This window comes from Ostrinia nubilalis, chromosome 17 (assembly GCF_963855985.1).
Source record: "Ostrinia nubilalis chromosome 17, ilOstNubi1.1, whole genome shotgun sequence".
NCBI lineage: Eukaryota > Metazoa > Arthropoda > Insecta > Lepidoptera > Crambidae > Ostrinia > Ostrinia nubilalis.
The window spans coordinates 1,633,001-1,660,371 of record NC_087104.1 but is presented as its reverse complement, the minus strand read 5'-3'; the positions used below and the strand labels follow the sequence as shown (position 1 = coordinate 1,660,371).

Genomic DNA, 27,371 nt, shown 5'->3' with positions numbered 1-27,371 from the left:
AATTTAAAGTTAAAGTTTCCGTTCTAATGGTTACCTTTGCGAGGCACCGAACTGAGCAAGTCTATCACTTGCCTACGAAATCTGTTGTGGTTTACGTCAAAGACATCTAAATCCTCTTCACGGCATGTCAGGTCGTCGTACAGACGACACATGCGCACCATTGGGTTGTAAAAGGAGGTGTTGTTTGTTAGCACTTGAAGTCGAAACGCTTGAGGATGTCTGGGATTGGGTCTGGCGTTAAAGTTTATATGTGATAGGAGATAAGGAGAGTCCAGATGGGAATGGACTATTTTGTGCAGATAGTATAGGTCCTGCTGTTGGCGACGGACACCCAGCGTATCCACCCGGAACTCAACCCTTCGATCATCGTAAGATGACAGTCTACGCCCATAGCCAAACTTAAAGGTTGCAATTTTAAGAGCCTTTTTTTGAACCCCTTCAATAGTATTAGAGTGAACCTGATAACAAGGCGACCACACAATAGAGCCATATTCCAGTATTGTTCTTATCAGTGTGTTAAAGAGGTAAATGAAACTGGATGGTTTACTGAATCCGAACGTCGATCTAGTGATGAAGCCGTGCATACGATATGCCCTGCCAACAATATGATCATAATGGTTTCGAAAAGTCATCTTTTCGTCGAACATGACGCCCAGGTCTTTTGCTAAGGTATTATACTGCAGAACTTGGTCATCTATTTTATACTGATACGCTACTTTCCTCTTTTTGTTAGTAAATGTGATGACAAAGCATTTGCTGATTTTCAAAAACATGTAATTTTTCCTACACCATTCGGCTTTTGCGTTTATATCTCTTTGCAACGCGTGGCAGTCAGATTCAGTTTTTATAATGTTGTAAACTTTAAGATCGTCGGCATAAAGCAAACATGGGCAGGACAAGTTTTGGGTAAGGTCGTTAATAAAGATGTTAAAGAATAAGGGTCCCAGGTGGGAGCCCTGAGGCACTCCAGATTTGATAGAAATAGACGAAGACTGGTGACCCTTGACTGTTACAAGTTGGCTACGGTTGAGAAGGTAAGATTGTATCCAGCGCAGTAGACATCCATTAATACGTTATACTCGTATGCGGCCATGAATATACTGCAATGGTGATTATAACTTCCATAATATTACACAATGTTTTCGAGATTGTAATTAAAATGATCCCTAAGCGATCTGCGCACCACGGGTGGAATCAAAGCGTTTGTGCGCCGTAATTATAGGGCTTTGTTAATTGTTCCGCCGCGAACGTGCCACCTATTCCGGTAAAAATTGTTTTGAAATTAAATATCAGTGTAGGTACGTAACGAGGGTTTTGGACGTTATTATGGTCATAAGCATGAGGTAGCAGGAAGGCGTTGGATGCAGCTACCAACCATGCCATGGTTTTTTTTTAAGAATAGCTTTTGCCCGCGGTTTCACCCTCGTGAAAATATTTCGTTTGTCACAGATCGTCATAAATTATAGCCTATATGTTATTCTGGATTATAAAAAATATTACTGTAAAGTTTCATCAAAATCCGTTCAGTAGTTAATAGGTAATCTGTTGGTAAACACAATTTTTTTTATGAACAAATCTTCAGTAATATGAAAATTAAGCAAACTCGGTTTCAAACAAAAACAATTTCTTGAATATTAAATCAATAATGTATTTTTTATAGCAAGCGCTGGTAGTTTCTCGCTAATGTCTACGAGCAAACTTGTAGTCTTCATCATACTTTATAGATGTTTATTTATGTACAAGGTTTTAAATTTACAAATGAAGTTAACATTTTACAATAGCTTTTTTTAGGTATTATTATTGTTTTGTTTTTCTCTTTATTTTGTTTTAAAATATTTTATACATAAATTTAAATATGTACATAAAAAAACTGATGGTAGTGCGATCATGCTGCTGCTTAAGCAAATTGATTTGCTTACGTTCTAAAGAAAACAATTTATATAATAGAGAAATCAGAAATAATAAACGAACTTATAGTGGATAGAAAAGAAGTTATTCAACAACTGATTAAAAGAATTATTTTTAAAGTTATTACATTAAAATGCAAAGAATTTAAATTCGGCGATTTAGATTATTCTTTAATGGCTTTGCAACAAAAATAATGTTGATTGCAATCACAGCAACATTTAAATTAAAAGGACTTAAAAGCAATTCTGTCTTTCACAACCTTCTGTTTAAAAATACAGTTCATTCGAGAAAGTCCTCGTTTGACCTCTACGCCCGATTGTAAGTGAAGATTGGGCGCTTTTCTTTTCATTAGTTATTTAAAGGAAAAGTGTATGTTGAAACAAGAGACAGAAGATGAAATTGGATGTCTCTTTGAATAATACGCCCGTATTCACATACATTACTATGAGGTCTCACAGTGCGCGTGGACGCACATGGTGACACACGAACCAATCACAGAGCTCTATTCAACTCTGTGCGTTCGATTTGCTGCTTCACTTAAGCGTTAGAGCGAGCGAGTTACAAGAGCTGACTCTGCCTCTATGTAACTGTTGTAACTTTTGGTATTTTTTATACTCGTAGATTACATACATTTATCTGAAATATTTGAAATCAAAAATGACAGACAAGTTAGTAATAATAAGTACCTTTTCAAGGCGATGGTGAATAGGCACTTACAAGGCAAGTAGTACCATCCTAGACTGCATCTCACATAACATCAGGTGGGACTGGGGTCAAAAAGTACCTACCTTGTACTGAATAAAAAAAATATGATTTCAAAATTACAGCACGAACAGGCTTTATGTTAAAAACGGGATAACCTTTTATTATTATTTTTGACGCTCATAAGTGCCAAAATATTGGACTAAATTGACTAAATGAAATGAAATGAATTCGCGTTTCTTATTTTTATCTTCAGTATACCATCTAGTTATTGCTGTAAGAACGAAATTTTACTTATCACAAAAACATTAAAAGAAAAGAAGAAATGTTTATTTAGTACCAAGTAATAAATAATACATTGGCCAATCAAATATCCTTAAAGAAAAGATCCTGCCTCGAATTGAGCAATACCAACAAATCTTTGTTTACAACCAAAGTGTTTCAATTGAGAGTGTCTTAGCAAAATTTCCGCCGTCACGTAAATAAGGGATCTCCGAATTTTCATCAAGCGACAAAAGTAGTGGGCCCTAAACAATAAATTTTAATCAACGACCAGATTGCTTCGCCAATCGCTGCTTTGTTTTTCTACCCGCTATTAGTCTGGAGCATCCTTAGGCTTAAGACACACTGGGAAATTTTAAACTTTTTTTCGTTACAACTAAAATAAAAAAACAGGGTCTCAACGTGTCATTTTTGTATTAGTTACATACTTACGTACTCACGGCTTGGCATTTCGACTGCTATGCTGCAGCCGTAGTCTTAAGCAGAGTTGGCTTGAATATTTTTTTACGTTCTTGAATCATTCACTACATCAGTCGCAGGGGAAATATTTGAGTAATACATACCCATTTATAGCTTTCGGTGTAAGTATTTTACTTTATTCAAGCTTCAAGGTAATTACAATACGTACACAAAATATGACTACCTTTGATACGAAAATGCTACAGTCCGCATTGATGAAACTCAGATATTTTTTAGTTTGTGTAAAATATTATTATGCCGAGACCCGAGTAGAGCGACAAAGTGAAAACTGTACATCGATACACAGTGAAAATAAGACTCAACTTTAACAATTTTCATCAAATAGTATTTGATTATTCATAAAAGTATTTGGAACCTGGATATTCCTACAATAAAATATTCGGTTTTTACTTAGTATTCAGCTAACTAAAAATAAATTTGCTATTTTTATACCAAACCTGTGTTAAATTATTTTTAAAACAATATAGTTCAGCTACCTTTTTTCCAGCGTTTCAAACTGACCCCACGCTTTATTTTACTACCGAACAACCCAGTAGTGTAAACACAGCCTTATACAGTTCCGAATTTTAATATCCTACCAGAGGCAGCTTAATTAAAATTGGCCTGAGGCATTGGTTATTCTTTTTCTTTTATAGGTAGGACTGTGTACCCAAGGTCATTGAAATGCCTTTGAATCTATAGGGGAGACCAAGGAGAGTTGTAATAGAGGGGAGGTGACAGTGTCGATTTTTGGAAACCTATTACTTGAGCGAGCTCGCAACAGCGCGTATTTGTTAGCTCGAGACTTGAACTAAAAACGCGCACTGTTAAGAGCTCGCTAGTAGTTAATTAGCTCCAATAAAAAAAATTACACAACTTTCCTCGGTCTCCCCTACTTCTATACTTATGCTGACCCGGAGAACTTCGTACCTCTCATGTTTGTCATAATATAGGATTCTAATGGCGAAAGAATTTTTCGAATTAGTTCAGTAGTTTTGAAGCCTATCCAATACAAACAATGAAATCTTTCCTTTTAATAATACCACTTTAAATTATGAGCATTGTAAGGCTAAAGAATTTTATATTTGTATAGTTGAACGCGCTAATCTCAAGAACTAGGTACTAGTTGTCAGTATCTAACATCTTTATATACCATGTTTTAATATTTTTGTGATTGTCGAGGAATGTTGATAACATATTTAATAGGTTTAAAACAGCACGCTGCAACCAATAAGAGCGGGGCATCAATAAAAAAGTTATAAAAACAGCAAACATACAAACATTTTCTCCCTATGAAGTTAAGTTGCAAACACAGCTATGTAGCAACTAGTAAGAGTAGGCGCACACCGTTGATTTTTCGTCGGCCGATAGTTTAGTCGGGCAGTTGATCAGTATGGGCATGTATGGGAGTGCGCACACTACGCCGATTCGATTTGGCCGATTCTTCATACAAATTAAAATCGGGCACAACTATCGGCCAACTAAAAATCAACGGTGTGCGCCTACTCTAATACTTATTTGTCTTTTAGTTGTGCGTAGGAGATGTATAAGCTAAATGCTGTTTTACTTACTAACAAACAACTGGCCTTTGTCCTTGCATTAAATAATAAATGTGTTTGCTTTCACGTTTTATATAAATAGAACAAAGTGGACTTTCTTCTTACGTCAGCTCTCCCACACGAGAAACCTCTTGTGATTCAATCTACTGTGTATCTACTAAGACAAATTGCTAATTTAGGCGCCAGCTAGCGGGGGTGGAATCTTTTCGGTGACCTTACAAAGTTAAACTACGTAACTACATTAAATATACACTACATGTTTGGATTACAAGTGCATTAGAAACAATGCTTAGTTTGATGTGTTGTGGTTTCATCATAAATACTTGAAGGTTTGGTCCATACCATCAAGCTATAATTTGTAAAGATTTTCCATATCTAAACGCTACAAACATTTTTGGGGTGTCTTGTGTATTTGCCTCTAGCCTCTGGCCTTTACAATCGAAAAATTTAATTATCTTACCATGCTTGCTTATAACAAGAGCCATTTTTAATTAATTGTCCTTTACTAAAATTACGTTCTTTCTTGATACAGTCCACGAGTATCGTCTCATTTTAAAGTACAATATCAAGGTTAGCCTGAGTTGCACCATCTCACTTTAACTTTGACAAACGTCAAAAATGTGTCAAACTCCATACAAAAAGCACCAATTATTGTTATTAGTACGATTAAAATAAGGTTTTTAATTCACAACGAGGAAGCTCTCGGCTTGTATCTCACCTGATGGTAAGTGATGATCAGGCCGAAGGTGGAAGCGAGCTTCACCCGGAAACCTTAACCACAGAGGAACTGGCTATCTTACCTCTAACTGCCGGAACACAACAATGCTGTTAACATTGTTGTTATGTCGACAGACTTAGGTAAGATGGTGGTAGCTAGCCAGGCGGACTTAGAACAAGCCCTACCACCAACCAAACCGAACAAAAAAATCTGCCCCCACTGGGAATCGAGCCCGTGAAGCTGACGTGGTCTTACCACTAGACCACAGAGGCGGTTAAAGGTGATGCAACTCAGCCTAAGCACCACCTGACTATGAGAGGAGTTTGACAGATTTTTCACGTTTGTTAAAGCTAAAGTAAGATGGTGTAACCCAGCCTAAGTTTTCATCTGTCACCAACATCACTTCCCTTAATTTCGTCTTCTCGCTTACTCAGATTATTACCGCAATGTATAACCGCAAAAATATCTCGCTCCACAACGAATGAGATCTTCTTAAATTTCATTTCCTTTATTTTTTCATTCCTGGAATCGTCGGATGAAATGACCGACTCGAATACCTATTTTTCATAGAATTCCTGTTGATTATATGATTTGTTGTAAATTGAATTGGCTCATTTCTTTTATGTAATAAATTATGTAGGTTTTATTTTTATTTTAACATATTGCTAAAGCGAAGCGAGCTAATATGGTTCAAAATTGGTAGAGTAGATTTGTTATTTTATGGTAGGAACTACAACAAAAATAAATACCTATTCTTTGTGGTATTTAATTTATGACTTACACTTTGTGGAAAATACTTTATTTAAACTTACCTTAAAAAATGCCGATTTTAGTCAAAATAAAAAGCAATGCTTAACGTGACTTACTATGACTGTTAACCCTTTTCAAAAACTGATAAGAAAACTTCCCTCCCAGTGGGATCGTTCACGCACATTTCAGATGCCCAGCCAGCATTCCAACCCCCATTTCATCCCTTTAGGGAAGGATTTTCGTAAAACCTTTAGTACGTACATTTAGGTATAACAAAACTACCAGTGTAAACGCCTACGTGTATTCAATTGTGTGTTCAAGAACCTGTTTTATGATTGGTAAAAGTTTAGGTAACCTTTTTGGAACAAATGTACATACAGACGACAACATATAAAGCTATACCTACACTATGGAATCTAGGGGCAATTTTTCAACAAACATGTAATAATTATTATTGACGGGATTGCTACCATGGTATGTACCTTAATTTTGAGTTTCCGATATTTCGGCGCTGTTGCAAGCACCATGGCCCGTCAATAATAAAATTTTGTGTTAGTGACCATGAAAGTTTAAAACAACAAAAAATGTAGTCTGATATGCTTGACTACGAATTTTGAATTCTTCTTCACTTGGGTAGGGATATGTGTTTCTACATTTTCCAATGTTACGTGAGCATAGCCAAGTCTCAGATAAAAATATCTGGCTGATATTTTGAGTATTGCAAGTTGTGGACTACCTTTAAGAAATATAATTACAGTTGATAACAATTTAATTTGGAACACCTTCTTTGCCGTGCCACGCTCGCTCGCTTCCATAACAAAGTTCCCCGTAACGTTTGTTTTATACATAAACCTCAACAACTTCAATTTCGCTGAAATACACTTTGTTTGTGAACCTAATTTCATTTTACAAAGGAAGTGACAACGAATAACTCCGAGAGAATGGCAGTCATATTCATACATTGCTACGACAGAGTTCGTAGCGAACAATCTTGGAAGTATTTTCTCGTAGCAACCTACGCCGTAGTTTAATATGCTACGGCACACATATTCTTACTACGAAATTCTATAAAAACTTAAGGATTTGCCACACTGAATGTGGTCTGCGGTCTGCGGTCAGGACAATCGGTCAGCTATCGAGGCAAGACAATGTCAGCAGTCGTGACCAGGCGATCTGTCAGCGATGAGGTTCGCGTTCTTTGCTCGTGCCCGCACGGTTAGACCGCGTCAATATAAAATTACTATAGAATCCGATAATGTTCTGTATATGATGCGGGCTGCATTCACCAAAGTGAACGTAAAAAACCTGAACGCAGAACGTATCTAGTGGAGCAAATCCTTTAAAAATTACTTTTTTCCGTGTGACGTCATACGTAGTTGCGATGGTATTTATAACAGTTGGAAATTCAGGTATACGTCATAAAATTACTGACAGCCATGTTTGATGACTGAAATAAATAAGCTGCTGAATTAAATTTCTGTCATATCCAGCCATTAACGTAACAAAAATATCCCATAAAAAGGTTTTGGCAATATACCTTGACAAAATAGTTCCACAGTAGTCTCTAAATAGGTTCTTTTTTGGTTACAGTTATTTATTTCAAAGTAAAGTTATTTTTTAAAACATAAATATAAATGAACATGCACACAAGCTTTGTTTGCCGAACTTATGCCAAATAACAAAAAATAAATTAATAAAAACACATTAAAAATAAACAATAGAACGCAGTCGTTTACGCAGTCATTTGTTTAAATTGTTCCACAATAACAATTGAATTTATCTTTCCCGACAATAAATGCCAATAACACAGCATCGGCCATCAAAGAAAATAACAAATGACTCTCTCAAAAACGTAATTTAACCGCAAAAACGTTCCGACGCCCGAATTGAAACAGAATCCTGTACCAACAAATCTAAAGAAATGTTTGCCATCTCCTCAAATGGGGAACCATTTTATCTTACTGCTCTATAAAAACATTCAAGATTATAATATTAAAGCATTCTTCCCAGCATATTGTGCCGTATTCGTGAATAAATAGGATCCATTTTGAAACGGTCGGTTATTTTGTCACCACGACTTAAGCATTTGAAATGATGTGGTACTTACAACGCTCGGAGGGAAAGTCGATGTACGCGATTTTTCATATAGGATATTTATGAAATTAAATATGTACGAACGTCGTAAGTCTTACGGAATATCAAGGGTGATGGAACCTTATTCATAAAGCTGGTTTATAAATGTGAAATGTTATATTACATCTAGGGCATTTATTTATAAGATTCGAGGAAAAAAAATCCCAGTGATTTCGGCAGTGTCATTTGACAGGACGCTAAGTGATCCCCAAAGTCCGCTGGACTACCAGACACAGGTTAGCGTACCATCCCTATATTGTTGACATTCCACCAGCTCGCACTAAGCGTTTCGATGACTCTTTTATAATGCGAACAGCTAGGGACTGGAATTCGTTGCCTGCTGCTGTTTTTCAAGGCCAGAGTGAATAGGCATATACTAGACTGCATTCCACTTAACATCAGGTGCGATTGTGGTCAAATACCTGCCTTGTTATGCATAAAAAAAATCATACTCAACGCAAGTTAACAAAGTTATTTGGTTAACAGAAAAATAGTTATTAGCGCATCTTAAAAACTACTTTACTATGAAAAAATGTCCTCTGCCGGAAAACTCAAAAATTACTGAACAAATGTTTATGCAGTTTACACCAATAGATAGAGGGATTCATGAGGAAGGCTTAGGAATATAGTAATACGAGAACATAATTATGATAGTTTTTAAGCCGGTTTATAGAAAGGAGGGAATGCGCTCGATAGTCCTTCTGTAATTCATGCGGGTAAGCCACGAAAAACCTCATCATCATCAGGTCATATAGTCTCCACTGCAGGAGCACGACCCTCTCCAATTTACCAGAGGCAAATTGTTGGCGTAAGTTTAAGGTTTTGTGGTTTACCGATAGATGTCACCGCGCGCTAGATGACGTTAGTTCATGTAATTTGGCCAATAGATGGCACCTCTTAGATTAAGGCAAAACATTAGCGCGCGGTGTCCAGATTTTTTGCCCGCCCTTTATATATAACCGAGGAAATAATAAATTTGAATTCAGTTGACCTCAAGACGGTGTTTGATTCACTAGTTAGTAGTACCCCTAGTCAGTGTAGGAGTGAGTGATAGTGATGATAACGGCTAGGAGTGCACAGGGTGAGGGAATTCCACCCTCTCACTACGGGAGGGTTATACATGGTCCTTCGAGCCGGATGCTAGTGAGGAAGTACTAGCGTCCTAAGGAGTGGATTCCTTCTCCACGAGCAGTGGACTGCTGCTGTGGGGCACCCCAGAGGTCCGCAGGAGGACTTCAGACGGCGCTTGGCTTGCTGCTCGGCGCGCGTCAGGATCCAGTAACGTGGGAGGACAGGGGGATTTGGCCTCCACTCCCCACGCTTCGCGCTTGGGGAAAAAACCTACATAATTTAAGCACTTCAGCTGACTACGAATTCTAAGTGTCTACGATAGATAGTAAGAAAAATGGCTTGTAAGAAAAATGTGGCTTGTAAAAATAGCATCTCTGTAATACAGTGTGGTAATATACAGTTCCGATCTTGTCCGAGATAATTTACAACGCCGTTTGGCATTTTGCCTATCGCGAAAAATACTTTGGGCACGGCATACTTATGAAGTTGACTTATATGGCATTAATTGAAAGTCGATACATTGGTTATGGAGTTCCACTTTCGTAAGTCTTTGTTAGGTTACATAAATTATATTTTTTGTACGCCACTCAAAGTGGACAGATGGGAAGCAATAATTTGTAGCGGCTTTGCGTAGGTTTGGTTTCTTTATACCTATAATAAAAATGGCTTATAAATGATAAGATAAAAATGACTTACCTAAGTCATAATAGATGGTTCTGCTCTTGATGTGACCTGGAAAGAAGAACTTTATTTAATAACCAAGCAAAAAGGCATTCAGCATATTACAACTTTATTACTTGGAAACAGTAGTACATTGGATTTAATATTATGTCATAGAGCATGTTTTAAAATAAAGAGATTGAAATAAAATTAGCAAATTCAAAACTTTTTCTTTCTCAGTATTGTGGTCCAGTAGCTAAATTAAACTCTTACGTCTCAAAGATTATCGGTTTACTTTTGTTTATAATTTAGTACATATTTCAGGCTTAGATCAAGCTCATTGTTTAAAAATAAGTGTGATTCCGTGCTTCGTAAAGTACGTCGAGCTTTTTTAATAGAAAAGCTCTTATGACGGCTCGTAAAGCCTGACACTAAGGCGATAACCTCACCTGTACAGAGGTAGAAATATTGCGGAAAATATCAACTTTAAAATACGACCACAGCTAGAATATTTCTCTCAGACGCAATTCTCGAACTCTATCGTGCTCGTATAGCGAGATGTCATCGCATAATAAAGACATTTAAACGTCACACATAAATCAAAGCCTAGGAAACAGAGCAACGAGTTGCCATTAGCATAACATGCTTGTAGGTACAGACACAGTTGCGAAGTGCTGCTGGGAAGAACACTCGACTATCGATATCTGTTTCAATCGAATCGAATTCAATGAACCTACGATACAATTATTTGAAAGAAAGAAAGAAAGAAAATATTTTTATTTACTCTAAACATCCTTAGACTACTTATAACATAGTTATTATATAAGTAAATAAATTTGAACTAAAATGGCAGCCACTCAGCATGTGTCCGATCCGAAAAATTCCGATCGACCAGCAGATCAAGCGCCGCAAGTGGAACTGGATTGGCCACACTCTCCGAAGGGACCCCGATCACATCCCCAAGCAGGCTCTGGATTGGAAGGGAAACGCAAACGTGGTCGCCCCAAGCAAACTTGGCGGCGCACTGTGGCAGACGAGGCGAAGAAGATCGGCAAGACTTGGAGCGAGATTAAACGCATAGCTCAAGACCGAACGCGATGGAGGACTGTTGTGGACGCCCTCTGCCCCATCTAGGGGACATAGGACCATAAGTCAAGTAAGTCAGCATGTGTCAACTCTAGGTCAGGACCTAGAGCATAACGCTGGTATTCTGTGGCAGCCATATTAAGTGGATAGACACTAATATTTAAGTTTTATACAAAAAAATAACACAGTGCTCTTCAAGTGTGTGTTGCGTGTGTAATTCATGCGTGTGTTAGTATTATTAATTCTACCTAGATCATTTGAAAAACCAGATTATATTTCATGTTGAACCCTCAAGTGATTATTGTTACTCGTGTGCAACAAACGCATGTGTAATGTATGAAGGTATGAAAAGAAGAAGGCATTTTAAGTTACCGTAAGTATTTGTTGGGTCCAAAACTTTTCTCGGCAATATTTTACTAATGAGGTTTTCTCAGTCATTATTTACGTTAGCTATAGTTTATGTGAAACTATAGATTAAAAAACCATTGTCTTTCTAACGTATAGAAAATATATAACACAGTAAAAATCTAGAGAAATCGTGACACTATTTAGACGTGCGGACTGACGACAGTGGGACTCAAAATTTTCGCTGACAGGTTAGTGTGGCCACACTAACGATGTTCTTGCAGCATTTAATCAAAGGTCGTTAGTGATATTCAGCGTGCAGTGTTGCCATAAACGTGAATATTAACACTGTTGTAATCGCTTTCGAATTTCAAAGCAATGAAGCGTCAACATTAGCAATTGCAAGATATGCTGCTAGAAATAATATACGCTACTGAAGTTGGTGTTAGGTTCTTGCGTCGAATAAGTATCGACAAATTCTTACGTTGAAAAAGCCTCTTACTTTTGGCTGTCCAAAAATAATGACAAGCTTTAATTTAAGTAGATAAAAAGCTTCTTTTCTATTTCTTAATTTCTAAAATCTCACTTTAATATCAACAACAAGAAAAGAAAGAAAGCTTTAAATATACCGTTTTTTGACGCGTAAAACAGTATTCTAATGGTTTTGGCGGGGAGGTGGGACAGTGTCTTGATGAGACATTGGATCACCGCTCTAATAAACCAGGAGCAAATATATATAAATAATTAATAATGTCAAATATTACTACTAACATTAGATGTAAGAACATTGTTACTAACATAATTGGATCTTTGTAATCTGAATAAATGAAATTTATTATTTATTATTATTATTATTATTAAAACGCCATATCATTAACATCGCCCGAATAAAAATGAGCAAATCAAACTATGTCGTTTTAAAAATTTGATCCCTTTGATGGCCCGCCGACGTGGAATAGGGGGCCGTGAATTCGGAAGGATTCGGAAGGATTCGGGACTCGATCGGAATTTCGGAGGCATGTATAGAACTGGATAAAGGGATGACTCCGAGTACAGATTGGAATACTGCAAAATATTCCAAAGAAAAAAGGATTGAGCATTATCTCCCCGAATACGATCCGGGGAATTTATGGGATTTTAATAATCCGCCTCCTTGAAGGTTCAGCGACTTTGATAGTATTAACGGTTTATAGTGACTTATTTCATAACATCAGTGAATTGTGCTCTTACAAGATGAATTGGAAAATGTATTCACCTACCTATAGATAGACTTGTAATCCATCTTCATGCTTTAAGAACTCGAGGGAGTTTGGTTTTAGGTACATTGCTTGATCTTTTTTCTATTTTTATAAAAAGAATCAGTATATTGAGAAAATTATCAGTAAAATTCTATGTTCTATCTTTGTAGTAGGTTAAAGTACTTCGCATCAAAACAAATATTAAGTAACAATTCAAGAAATTTTAAAGAAAATATTGTGTGAGACTTTCAAAATATCTGCAGAATCCTAAAAATCTCTGATCAAGAGAATAGCACGTCTACGCTTGAGAACAAGATCAGATAAGAATAACTTCTATATTATCGACAACGTGACACAGGCTCTCTTATTTTCTAAGACAAAACAATCCTTATAGACTGTAATGTATAGAACGAGGGTAGACTTAACTTACAAAACGAGGAAATACAAACAAGTCTTTCTTCTTTTTGATCGTGGGACTGTCAATACTTTCTGTTGTTTTGTGACGAGCACGAGGTGGAAATGATGCTTACGCCGGGAGCAACAAACACTGCGTTACCGTGTTTCGGATGTGAGATCTCAACTGCACTCAGGAGGATTTGATGAGTGCTACTGACAACGCCACTCTTGTGGCGCAGTTTTGGGCTGACACTGTGTAGGTTTGTTGTCGACACGAAAAGAAGAAGAAGAATACTTTCTGTGACAGATTAATTACAGAAAGTACTAGTAGTAAAGTCAGCATCAATTAGTTAATAACATCCAAAGTGGACAAAAAGTTGACAACACCTTATTCCAATGAGGGCTATCGTTTTTATACTTAACAGTTGGCACCCCTGGCGATTGACAGGACCTTACTCTACAGTGGCGCCATCTTGATGAGTGCACATGCGATAGTCCTCCTACCACTTTAGCGCTCACCAGTTGGTGCCACTGTCTTCGCTACTAGCAAGTGACAGAACCTTACTCTACAGTGGCGCCAACTGGTGAGCGCTAAAACGATAGCCCTCATTGTAACATAGACGAGTTGTGAACTTTTTGGCTACTTAGAAAGTCATGAACTATTTCAGCTGACTGTACCACAAAACCAAAAACAAGGTATGTAACCGCATAAAATATTATTCTATTGTTTGAACGAAAATAAACTGTACTCGGAGGTCGTTAATGTTACGAACAATTATGCAAACATAAACCACTGATTCCACGTTAATTACCATGTCTTCCTTGTTCCCGAAATATACAGGGTTACAACGTAATCCCCGTATTTTGTATACGACCGCAGTAACGGTACGAGCATAGGTAATATTCTACGTATATTACATTAGGTATTGTGAAATTTATGTACAAGTATGTGTAAGATGCTTATTTGAAAGACGACCTCAAAATTATGAAGCTGAGATCGAATACTTAATTAAAAATCATTTAAACTGACCGTGCCTTATGATGATGAAATTCGATTTGAGCAAGAGTGTTTTTGGATACTTACACCATAATATTAAGGCTGACCTATCTTACTTTAACTTTAACAAATTGTAAAAATCTGTCAAACTCCATACACAAAAGCACCGGTCATTGTTATAGTTACGGTTAAAATAAGTTGGTGCAACTCAGCCAAAGTAGGTATGTAAACTGTTGTTTTCCAGTTCGTTATTTATTTATTTTATGGGAAACATAAATAAATAAGTTATTTCGGTAAAAGAGTACCTAAAATTATGTAGTTTTATTATGTAGTATGAAAGAGTCCATCGAAATGCTATATTTCACCCTGTATACTCGTACATAGACAAATTACCATAATTCTATAGCATTAAACCAAAGCAGTACCATGAAATATTAACGCATAACATAAAACAAACACCGAAATAGCCCAACCAGCAATTAACAGTCTATTTGCATACGGAATGCATTTATGCAAGCGCACAAAAGCTGTTGTACGACCACCGTTTGCATGTGACAGACGAAATGCAGTAGATACGGATAGAACAATAAAAAAATACGTTTGTGTGTATATTATTGGAGCTAGAGGATTATAGTTCAAGTTTTGAGAGTATTGTCACTTTTTTAAATGATCGCTGAACTATTTTTGTCGTTTAAAAGTTAGATTAAACATTATACTTTAGTTAATCACTCGCACGTAATTTTATCTAAAAATAGTAAATAACCAAAAGTTTAATAAAAATAAATAAATGAAAATGTGAGCATTGCAATCACAAAAAGTGGCTTAGCACACTAGGTAGGTATTACATAAAAATTGCGAAAAATGCTCATTAAATTTAGATTTAAATTGTAACCTACCGGCGCTACTAGAGCCAGGTGATGTGTCGATCCTGGAAACAGGGTTTCAGCTAGGATAGATTTTATGCAGCATACTCTTTTTAGCTGGCTTACATAAGGTCACTCTTTATTCTAATCGGAGCTTTAAATAAAAACAAAAATATTACGTCCCTTAACTTCTACAAAACAATACAACGGTCACAATGCAACAATGTAGACATTTCTCAGCGTATCTTCATGTTCCAGCGAAGATACAAGAAAAATACCAAAAATTCTAAGCTTCTTGTTCTAATGTCTCACGAAAGGTACTTTATCAAATGTTATTACGAACATCCTACAAAGTGCAGCAGCTAGAGAGCGTTTAGTCTACATTATTGCCGGTAAAAAGAACTAAGACTTTCCAGGGAAGCACGTTTGTCTTATATTAGTTTTGTTTCGTATTTGAAACAGTTGATATTTGTAAAATGTTTACCTTAGACTCGGGATAGACTTACTTATTTATTTTACGTGTATTTATTTGTTTATTCTGCCTTAGAAAATGTTTTAAGCATTTTATCATTCCATTTGTAAAGAACTACATAAATATGTACCTACTAGCGGCCGCCCGCGACTTCGTACGCGTGGATCCGTTAGGGGATGAATTTTGAAAAATCCCGTCTTAGTGAGCACCTACGTTCTAAATAGAACCCCAATTTAAAATTTGAGACTACTAGCACTTGTAGTTTTGTAAAGAAAATAACGCTTAGTCAATCTCCAGATAATGTAATCAAGTACGATGTAGTTTATTTAAAAGTAAAACTTAAACTTTAATTTTCGAGATTCATCTTCCTAAAGTTGATGAAAAGTATGCTTAAAATTTCAAACAAAACAGCAATCTGCACCAAACACTTCCATTATTAAAAGTGCAAGGAAAAACCGTGCATTGTTATATATAAAATTCTCCACACATATCCGTGTCATAAGTTACACAATGTATTTGGAACTGAGTAGAGTCATTTCTACAGAATGATGACGAACTTTAGAGGCAAATGGGTCTAGAAGAAGGACATACCTTTCATTGTAAGAATAAATCGTTAAGAGGCCAAAATCATCATATTTTCTTGCAAAAGTCGTATGCTTATGATAATAAATTATTTAATTTGTTTTCCACGACCGATCAATTTCTGTTCAAACACCGCATTCTTGGATCTCGATTCGGCCAGTCCAACACCTACACCATTGGACTATTGTCACATAATTACTCGATATTTATATTCTTATAACAACTAGTCGTGGAAATGCATACTTGAAAATTTGAGAGCCGAAAGAGAAGTAAACAATTGAATAACAAAATTGGATGAAAGAAAAAATAATTTATTCTTGGTGGCCAGTGTCGCGCGACAACTGAATAAAGGAGAACTCCTTCATCACAAATAACGTCACACAGTCCTACTACCCAACGGCTGTGGCACGGAGGGATGTCGATATTACATTTTGAACTCCTCTTATATCTTCTGAATAAATTCGTTGCGGGTTCCAAGACAGCTATCTCCCGGGACTATTCAACCATCAATGGTTGGGTTTCTTCTGGCCAATCTGTAGATCTTAGCCATACAGTGGGCTGAGTGTGAGTAGTGAGCGCGTTCAAAAAATTTATGAAAAGGAGTTGTCCCAAAATGTATGGAGCCTAGGCCCACAACCTGTACACCTACCAAAAAGAAGGGCTTTTAAATGTACAACAGTTTCTTATTATTCAATTTCTTTTAAATGGCTTAGTTTATTCGCTTAAAACAAAAGATTGTTAAGAAAATAGCAATACTCAACCACAAAAACCATCATGGTGGACGAATGTCATTTTGATGACATCTGTCACTTTTGACATTAAGTCGTATCTTGGTGGAGAGTGACAGATGAAATCTGACAGCGACTGACGTTTAGTTAGTCTATGGTTCATCTTTTTTTTTTATCTGACGCCATACGCCATCTTGTGTATGCATTTGAGAATGATAATTCATGAATAGTTTTTGATTTTGAGCGGCTAAATTATATGCTAGATATAGTTATTTATATTTTTCCCTTAATCAGTAGATTTTTCTTGATTTTTGATATGGCGTACAACCTCTGGGCCGAAATTGGGACAACTCCTTTAGTTTTTGAACGTTTCCCGCTATACATTTAATGTCATGTCAGTAATGAAAACTGTGGTGGGATAAGTCAAGTCCTACTACTCAAACTTCCATTGTACATGAACGCATCCGATTATTCCCCGACGGCGTTTTTAATGTATGTAAAAACATGCGGATTACTTTGAGGTTTTTCACTCTCATATTCCGGCGAGAGACGTTTATACCGCGGATTATTATGAACTGTGCATGAAACTTGGGCGTTGAAAATGAAACGTACAGTCGCACATCAAGATTACATTTTTACAGCAAAATATAACTTATTAGGACTGCATAAGACGTCACAGTTTTGTTTGAAATGCCGTCGTCTGTTCTTTATTTGGTTGGTTCAAGTGTTTGAAGAAAATGTCGCGCTCGTTTTTGTTTTTGATGAGTTTATTTTTGTTCTTTTTTCAAGAGTTGTTATGAATACAGATGTAAAGTTATTTAATTCTATGTGGTATGGGTTTCTTTGGGCTGGTTTTACCATCGTCGGATAACTTTTAACTGAAGAATAAGTTTGGCACACAAGTTTCAGTATGGGAAATATGTCAAAATGACAAGCTTCATCTTCAGTTAAAAGTTAACCGACGATGGTAAAATCAGCCCTAAGTTGCTACTGTTGTATGTTTCGTCAAACGCAAGTTTGCTTTATTTTATACTTTGCTCATACGTTCATATACGATTGGTCTTTGTAAAGGACAAAATAATGACACAAAATAAAATTAAGTAAAATATCTTTCCTAGAATTTTGTGTATAACATTTTGACCTTTTAACAAAAAACGTATCAACAGATCCCGAAAAAACAGTTATTGTTATGACGCTTCGAGGAAGCCATATCAAAATAAGCGTTTTCCGCGTACCTATCGCACGTTTATGTATTACTAGCTTTCCGCTCGCGGCTTCGCCCGCGTGGAATTTTGTCTGTCACAGAAAAAAAATATCGCGCGCGTATTTGCTCACCGTTTAGACCTACCCTGGACTACGACAAACATTTTAAACCCAAAATCAGCTCAATCGGCCCAGCCGTTCTCGAGTTTTAATCAGACTAACGAACATCAATTCATTTTTATTATATAGATTAGTTTACATTACATGTATTATAAATTGTTTATTTACCCTGATCCCATATCGCCAAACCAAAAATCACTTACAAATGTTAAATATTAATATTCGTGTCAACAATAAAACTTTTTCAATACATTTCCTAGAAATCCGTCAAGAAAAGAACAAGCAAGTTCCAAAAACGCCTTAGGGTTTGTTCCTACGACATCCCGTTTTTTTTTCAGAATCCCGTTAAGTAGTTTAGGAATTTTAATACAAATGTTTACATGAACAACCCGTTTGCAATGTCCCATAAAAAACGGATCTGTTCGAATATCCCCGCATTCACAAACATTATTATAAGGTCTCACAGTACGCGTGGACGTACAGGGTGACACACAAACCAATCACAGAGCTCTATTCAACGCGGTTTACTGTTTTACTTATGCAAGCATAATTTTATTAATTGTGAATACGGGTTTAAGTGTGTTCACACGACAGTCCAGTTTTGCGGGATACCGCAAACTGGATTGGTGTGGGAACGAGCCCTTACATACAACGCCAATTCCATGAATTTATTTATTTGTATACGTACGTACATAACTAACATTTATTTTGTTCAGATTCGACTCGTATTTGTTGCGAACTTTACGACATAAGTATTTTTCTTACCATTTTATCATAAAAAGCTATTTTTGGAAACATCAACAAAGTAACGCTTAAAATGATACCTTACGCGAAAATCGCAATGTTATAACGCTTCAAGGAAATTCAGACCGTTTTGATGACTCTTTTATAATGCGAACAGCTAGGGACTGGACATCACTGCCTGCTGCTGTCTTTCCTGGACACTATAATCCGGGCCTTTTCAAGGCGAAAGTAAATAGGCACTTACAGGGCAGATATGTACCATCCTAGACTGCATCTCACTTAACACCAGGTGCGATTGCGGTTAAATACCTGCCTCGTCTTGCATAAAAAAAATCGTTTCCAGTTTATTTAAACCTAAAACCTAAACGTTTCATTTCGTATAACCCTAATCCTAATTCACTAAACCTTTCCTTCACAAAATGTTGTTAATTTGCATTTCTTTCATCAACCAAACTTGTACAATAATCCTACCCATTTCTTCGAAGTCACTCGACCGGTGTCAAATGAAACAAAAGATCTATCAGGTTCCTAAAACGGCTTACAGCGCCAATTCTATGAATTTATTTGAAACACAAAAATATTCGCAGAACGAAAAGGAGCATCTTTCTGAATGTACGCAATCAGAATCCCTCATTCGACCCTTTCTTGTAAAAAATCATCGCTGGACGGAACCCTGACAGACGAATCAGGCATCCCCATGAACTAGGGAGTCCATTCCGTATGTTCAGTTCAGGAATATAGGACAACGTTATTTTTTCAGTAAGTGAGTAAAGTGAGAAAATCTGTAAAATCATTCTAAAAAAAATTGGTATCTTTATTGATTCTCTTAAAAAGTAAATTTACATCTCCTTTACTTTTCTTTAATTTCAGATATCCCACGTTTATCTTTATGTGTGTGTAGGAAAAACGCAAAAATCTCAGGTTATTTCAAAGATAGACATTAACGCTTCTTTCAGCCAAATGACGTTGACTGCTGGATTCGTCCTGGGTTCTTTCTTTCTGGGTTTTAAACAACGACCGGTCTTGCGCTGCCCTGATCCAGTTACTATCCCTAGATATCTTTGTGATATCTAATTACAGAAAAAAGAGCATCAATCTATCTTAAAAATAGTTTGCCACTAAGAATAAGAACATCCATTGATCTTCCCAAAGTGTGGTCACACCACAACTTTACAGATAACACGGGAACTCCCAAAATGACAAAGCACGAAGATCACTCAGCCATTTGTCGTGTGCCTGTCCACGGACATCTAGATACGTTTATTTTGTGCGATTTATCAAAAACAGAATAGATTACGGTACTCATTTCCATCCTTTTTAGGATTTTTGGTGCGACACCGCTTTGTGTATGTGAGCCGTTTGATTGATTCTGAGATTTGGGTTTCTACGATCTAAAGGTTTGGGATCAAAGGTCGGTAATGTTTTCGATTAAAGTTTTTGTCGTTGTACAGTCAGCTGTTCTGAGATGGATAGTTTAATAAAATACGAATAAGGCTCTATATTCAGACATGTGTCTTTTTCTGTAGCTACAATCTCAATTCTACTACCTTTTTAGAAGCAAATCTTTTCAGACTATTTCATGAAATAATCATCTTGGTTGTATGAAACATTCACGTCACCCGAGATTCGTGTATTTTCGTCTCCAACGCCGAAAATTAAATCTTACTCGTAATTCCCTCATCACTATCACGCTCACACATCACATCACTATAATTACACGTCATCAAACCGCTCAAGGATTAAGCAAATATCTACCTCAGCTCAGTCCATTTACGACGTCTCAAGCCATTAACATGGCGCGTAAAGCGGGAACTAAAACAGACAAAGGGCGGCGCCATTTCGTGTTCCCCGCCAAAATGGCCGAACCAAAATGGCCGACTCATCGTTTGACAAATACCGCGACGCGGGTCATTTCTTTCTTAAAATATAATTTAAAATAAGTGACGAAAACAAGTCAAGCTACGAGTATTTGTAAGTGCTTTGAACCTCAATCTGTGTGTTATATCTGCTCACTCTTTTGCGTCGAGCAGTCGGGTAAAATATACAATAGGAATGATGCTTCAGTAGAAAAATAATACCTACTCCAGTTAAAATAAGTAACTCTTAAAATAAGGTATGTTTAACTGGAGCATTATTTTAATCTCGAATCGACACTGACTACAGATAGCAGGTACTATCTGTAGTCAGTACCAATTTCAGACCGCACCCAACGATTAATGATATCTAATTTAATGAAGTAGGTAGGTACATTAGGTCTAATCTCATACTGAATGCTAAAATGGTGGTAAGGTACATTTCCATACTTATAATTATTTTCTAATTGAATCACATTACTACAATGAATCTACTGTGAAATGACAGCTTCGGTTCTGGTCACAACCACAATTTGAAAACTGAAAGAAATTGCTACATATTCAATTAAACTAATTTAGTTAGATCAGTTTCTATTCAGGTACAAATTAAATAACCAAGAGGAAAACATCGAGCGAGAATGCTAAGTTTAATCTTGTTAAAAAACAGCCAACTTAAACACACGGGATCCGTAACCGCGCGAAATGGCGGACTTACAAAATGGCTGCCTCATCAAAGAGCCCGCGTTTCCGAAACAGCTGTGTTGAATTATTAAAATTCGTGATTATACAGCGCGTTGCTCGCTTGTTTTTGCTTTATTTTGTGTTTTTCTTTACTCGTATTAGCGAATGTTTTTGTAAGCTTCAGAATATGTTGCACTAAATGTTAACTTCCTGCTTTCACTTTGAGCTCGTTTGCACGTAGTGTTAAATGTGTCTTTGGACACATAATAGTTTTAAAACGTGTTTGTGAATAACCGTTTCATTCTATGTTTAGTCACAATTTTGTGTTAAAAGTACTATTTAGTTTGTTATTGTAATAGAAGATAATATTTAACCTGGTATTTCATTTTCATGAAATTCTAAACTATAGAGTGTAGACACTCTTTTTCGAGAATACAAAAATACTTAGGTATCTTTTACTTTACTTTATCTTTTATTCATGAGCAAATCAATTAGATCAAACTGTAGACTATTTGAATAATATTAATACCTTATAATTTTATTAATAGAAAGCGGTAGGTACCGCACAAAAAAGTAACGCGCATGAGGAAAATAAGTTATTTCAGCTTTGCTCATCAGTATAAGGCGCTGGTATCTGGTGAACGAATAAGTCCTAGAAGTACCTAAGGTGAAATTGGAAAAGCCAGAGCCTTGCCTACCTATACGAAAAATAGCCTGAAAAATAGAAAATAAATCTTCAAAACTGGTGATAATTTAATTAATTTCACTTCCTCCATCTACCATAACCTAAATAAAAAAGTCGAGATTTCATCAGCTAAAACAAGATTAGAATTTAACAAATTTTGATTCATCATCATTATCATCATCTCAGCCATAGGACGTCCACTGCTGAACATAGGCCCAAAATTAAATTTGGATTGGAAAAAATAAAATCAGAAAAGTCCATAATGCACCTAAAATGGCACTTCAAATAGATGAAGCATCCGACGAAATCTACGAGTATTAACGCATAAGTAGATTGCTCACGCCCGTATTCAAAAGCTGCTTGCTTAAGTGAAGCTGCAAATTGAACGCACAGCGTTGAATAGAGCTCTGTGTGTGGTTCGTGTGTCACCCTGTGCGTCCACGCGCATTGTGAGACCTCAGTCTATCATATTCTATGTTTTTTCAGTTCACCACAATCCATAAAAAGTTATACGGTACGAGTCACTGTAAAAACGTGATGTTTGAAGACGGCCATAACTCTTCGGGGTTATGTAGCAACGTAATGATCATTCTTATGCATATTCCTACTTGGAGGATGTATGAGAGGTTGTTAGCTTGTTTGTTCCATATCTTTTAATGGGAATAGTTATGGCTGTTTCATTCTGCGGTTTCTCCGATTTACGAGACTATTCCCAACTGCAGCTTGACCGCCAATAAAAACCAGCCAGAACTGACAGATGACAAAACAAAGTTTTAAGTAAGCTTAAGAAAAGGTTTCACCCGTTTCAACATAATATAATGTTAATATGTTACAAGAAGCATGTTTGACAAGTTTATTAAAACCATTCTGCATACCCAAGCGGTTATGTTACGAAAAAGTACTAGGTAGGTAATTGTTAAATCAATTATATTCCTAAAAAACCTTTCGTTTATAAATACCTATTATTTAAGAAGATCTGTAATATTATTATAAATTATAAGTCCTTTAATAAGCCTTAAATTTCTCAGAATCTAAGGTTTCGACGTATACATAGTCCTGAAAAAAACTACAATTTTTATCCGCCTTAATTATAAGTGATATTCATAACATAAATTCAGGCAAGTTTAACCATACATTTCTAGTCTTATGATTAACATAGGCATATGCTTATTAACGTCATACTTCAAAAAACAAGATTAAAAGCACCTGTAAATAAATCGATGACTGGTTCCTTTTTTTTCCTCATCTCCATAATTACCGGAGTGGTTCCAAGCAACAGTCCGACAAAAACCAGGTCCCCCAGGACCTAGCCACAGTTGAGTTATGCCTCTCATCAGATCCATCGCATTAAGATCCCTGAGGATCTGCGGACACTTTACCAAATTAGGTGTTTCACTCGCCCTGGGTGTAGAGGAAATATGAATGCTTGGTTCCGTAGTATTTTATTTTTGTTCTTTATTAAAAGTCAAATGGTTTGTTATGCTATTTGGAAAAATTAAGGACGTAGTGAAAACTACGATAATCGACAAATAAATAAAATACTTTCACGGCATTGTTACATTTTTGATAGATTTAGGCTGAGTTTCACCACCTAACTTTGACCGTAACCATAACGATAATCGGTGTACTTTGTATGGAGTTCGACAAATTTTTGACGTTTGTTAAAGTCAAAGTAAGATGGTGCAACCCAGTCTTAATTTTGTAATCGTTTCGCTATGTCTCTAATGGAGGTTTCGACCAAACAAAAGTAAATATTAATCTCAGAATAAACTTGCCATTTTGACATAAGTAATTTCCCATGCTGAAACCTGTGCTGAAACTGTCAATGTGCCAGTTACATCAGGTGTTATTCTCGGATAAAAGTGTTCTCGAATCGGGCCTATGTTATATAAAAAAATATTCGTTGTGGGCAGATAAGAATTTAAATTATCTACTGCTGTAGTGCTGTCAAACTATCTATAATTTTAACAATGCTTTCCTCAAATCCTTACATCATAACAAAATGAGTTTGACATCTATCCCTAAGTCCTGAACGTGATTTTTTCCGACTCCAATAACAATAAATACTTTGGGCATTATGTTCACAATAACTACCAACTATTTTTGACATCAACAACAAATGAAAACAAGTTGGGGCAAATACTAGCAAAGAACAATAACTAAACAAAACGAACTTTCCCCCCACATCATATTTTTCTTCCTTACGTACAGTCATCCAAAAATGTGTGCTAACTGCATCTTTATTTCGAAGATATAAGGGGCAATTTAACGCACTGTACATCAAGATTATGAGTAGTATTGTTTCGGATATGAAAGAAAGCGTATTTCTTGGACTAGCACCAGCGTTTTTCACACAAGCGAACAACACATTTGTATTGTATTATAGTGCCAAATTGGTAGGTTCTGATTTAATAGTATGATCTCGAATGGATGTTCGCCAAAGGCCTTTCTCTTCAGAGTCTTAACGATGTTGAGCTAATAGAATTACTGTCTGTAAGTTTGAGTAATACTCGTATTCTCTTGTAAGATGAAATAAAAACAAAACGTTATTCTCAACGAAACTAGCCCTAGCCACACTTTATCAACCGCGAGAAGTAACTATCGGACAATGGTAGGGAAATATAATATGATCAAACATAGATAACTAAAACGTACCATTATTATTACGTACCTAAGAGCCAATTTTTTTATCCTTAGTTAAATTACACAATCAACTGTCATTTTTTAGGTAAGTGACAAGTTAACCATTGTTAAAAAAAAGAAAGAAAGAAAAAATATTTATTTGACAACTTTAAAAAACACATTTTGCCTATATTTAACCACTTCTCATAAAATTAGGGATTAATTTCAAAAAATGGCCCTTAGAAGCTTTTAACTCCAATCTCAGAGACCTTACTCATGTATTATACACTGAAAATCATACCTATCTTGTTTTGTTAAAGCCCTAAGAATTGGTTTATTTCGATTAGCCAGCGAACCCTGAAATATTGTTGATCGTCTGCCGTTTCAAATAAAACATTTTCTCGGATGTTTTGTCATCCATCTCTGTCTTTCCTTGGCAAACCAACGGTTACTTTACTTAAGTAGCTTGTATTGACGTCTGTGTACTCGCAATAAGAGATGGCGATCGCGAAATATCGGAGTTATTGATACAAAGATATTTACAGTGTCAGGGGCGGGCCAAACGTTTTCTGGATACAAACTAATATTGTTAATGCGGGTTTGTGGACACTTTATCCTATTTTTAGACTTTTGTTACTTTAACATTAAATACTATAAATATTATGAAGAGTCACCATAATGTGATAAGATCATGTGCTCACAAATAAATACCTACCCACAATTTGTTGGATTCCAGGAAAGGAGAAGGGAATGAAAGTTTCCTGGAAACATTTTGGATTCCGAAAAAGCTGAATTTGATATTTGGAGGTACAAAATAAGACCATAATACGTTAATCGAGTCAGTAAGATGAGATGAGATTTGAAGTTATCATTTATTTATGCTGTACGTAACGTACGTAAGTCAACCCAGCCACAACAATGCAGACATTAAAAATAAGAACAAAGACGTCGTTATGAAATTCATAACACCGTGGAATTTACTGGAAGATTCCACAAACAGGGCGCTGCCGCAAACCTCCTATAAATAGGAGCTACAACCACGATCCGTGGTCATTCTTCGTTCAGTATTCATCCAACTAGTAGCCTTAGCCATAGTACAGTACTTAGTTTATAACAATTGTAACATTATTATTGTGAAGTAAGAAAGTAAAGTTTTTTTATAAAAAATACAGTTTTCGTTATTTTGACTGGCGCCCAACGTGGGGCCCTGTAAAGTTCGCGCAACCTTGAAGTTCAAGATCTCCGAAGAAATCTCCGAGGTCGCTCAGAGTCTGCGTTCTGACTCCTAAGTCACTCAGAACCAGGGGCTCCACAACAAAACAAATAAGTCAAGATACATAAAACGAGTATGCTTCGAGTCATCATCAGCATCACCATCTTCACGCTGTAAGTGCCTGAAGCATTCCTGTCATTTTCCAAAATTCCACTCCTTAAACCCGCAAGTTTTGTATTTAGACCTAAGGCTAGTTATTGTTGTGAACAAGATATGACCGACCCTCATCCTAAGATGGAGGGATATGTTAGCAATGATTATGTGCCATCAGCACAAAGCCCAATTCAAAATCCTAGGCAGGCGGCAATGCCGACCGTTGATCCTAGCATTTTAATAAAATTCGTCCCGTCCTACAATGGAGACGCTTTTTCTATATACAACTATTTAAACAGTGCAAAACAGTATTTAAATGTAGCAGGAGGGAATACGCCTCAAAATGTAATGCTACTATTAGGTAAATTAGAGGGAAGAGCATCCCAAATCTTAACCATGATAAACCACAATTTTGATTGGAATATTATAGAAAATTGTCTGAAATCCGAATGTGGAGACAATAGGGAATTTAATACGTTATTAGTAGAATTATCAAACGTTAAAAAACGAGGCTCCTATAAGGATCTTATATTTGAGCTTAAACAAAAATTATTCTTTATTAAAAGTAAATTATATGATAAATATAGTAATAATAATTTAGTTTTAGTGGACGAAGTCATGGAACCCTACATTAACACCGCCCAAAATGCCCTGCGCAATAGTTTGCCGTACCATGATCAGATTTACGTCTCAAATTGTACCTTTAATGAAACGGTTTCTAAAATTTTACAATTAGAAGCGGAGGGGCGATTCGACAACATAAAACAAAAGTTTTCAAACGTTATACCTGCACCCAAAATCATTAACCAACAATCATTTCCACAAAACCATTCGGCGTTAACAATGCATAATCCGCAACAAAGGGTAATTAACTCAGTACCGTACAACAATGGGTCGTTCCATCGGAGACACCATTGGACACCTAATCCAAACAATCCATTTAACCGACCGCAGCACAAATTCTTTGAACAGCATAAAAATAATTATCAACAACACCGACAAGTACCTCAGTCTCAACCGCAAGATGTAAGCATGAAGACCGCTCCTCAGTTAAAACCGGGACAAATCAATTTAGGGAAAGGTTTCGTAGCAGAGGAAGTTTATCATTTAAATTCAGTGCAACCTGAAAACACATTAGAAGAACATAA

The 27,371-nt window shown here is 36.3% G+C and overlaps 1 protein-coding gene across 1 annotated transcript in view; it reads right to left on the bottom strand.

Annotated features, from left to right (window-relative positions):
- The window catches only part of LOC135079827 (zwei Ig domain protein zig-8-like), a 226,804-nt gene that overhangs the window by 142,567 nt on the left and 56,866 nt on the right, over positions 1 to 27,371 (bottom strand). The window contains exon 2 of the mRNA XM_063974442.1: positions 10,279 to 10,314. The gene's annotated coding sequence lies outside the window, so the exon portion shown is untranslated. The remainder of the gene's footprint in view (positions 1 to 10,278; positions 10,315 to 27,371) is intronic.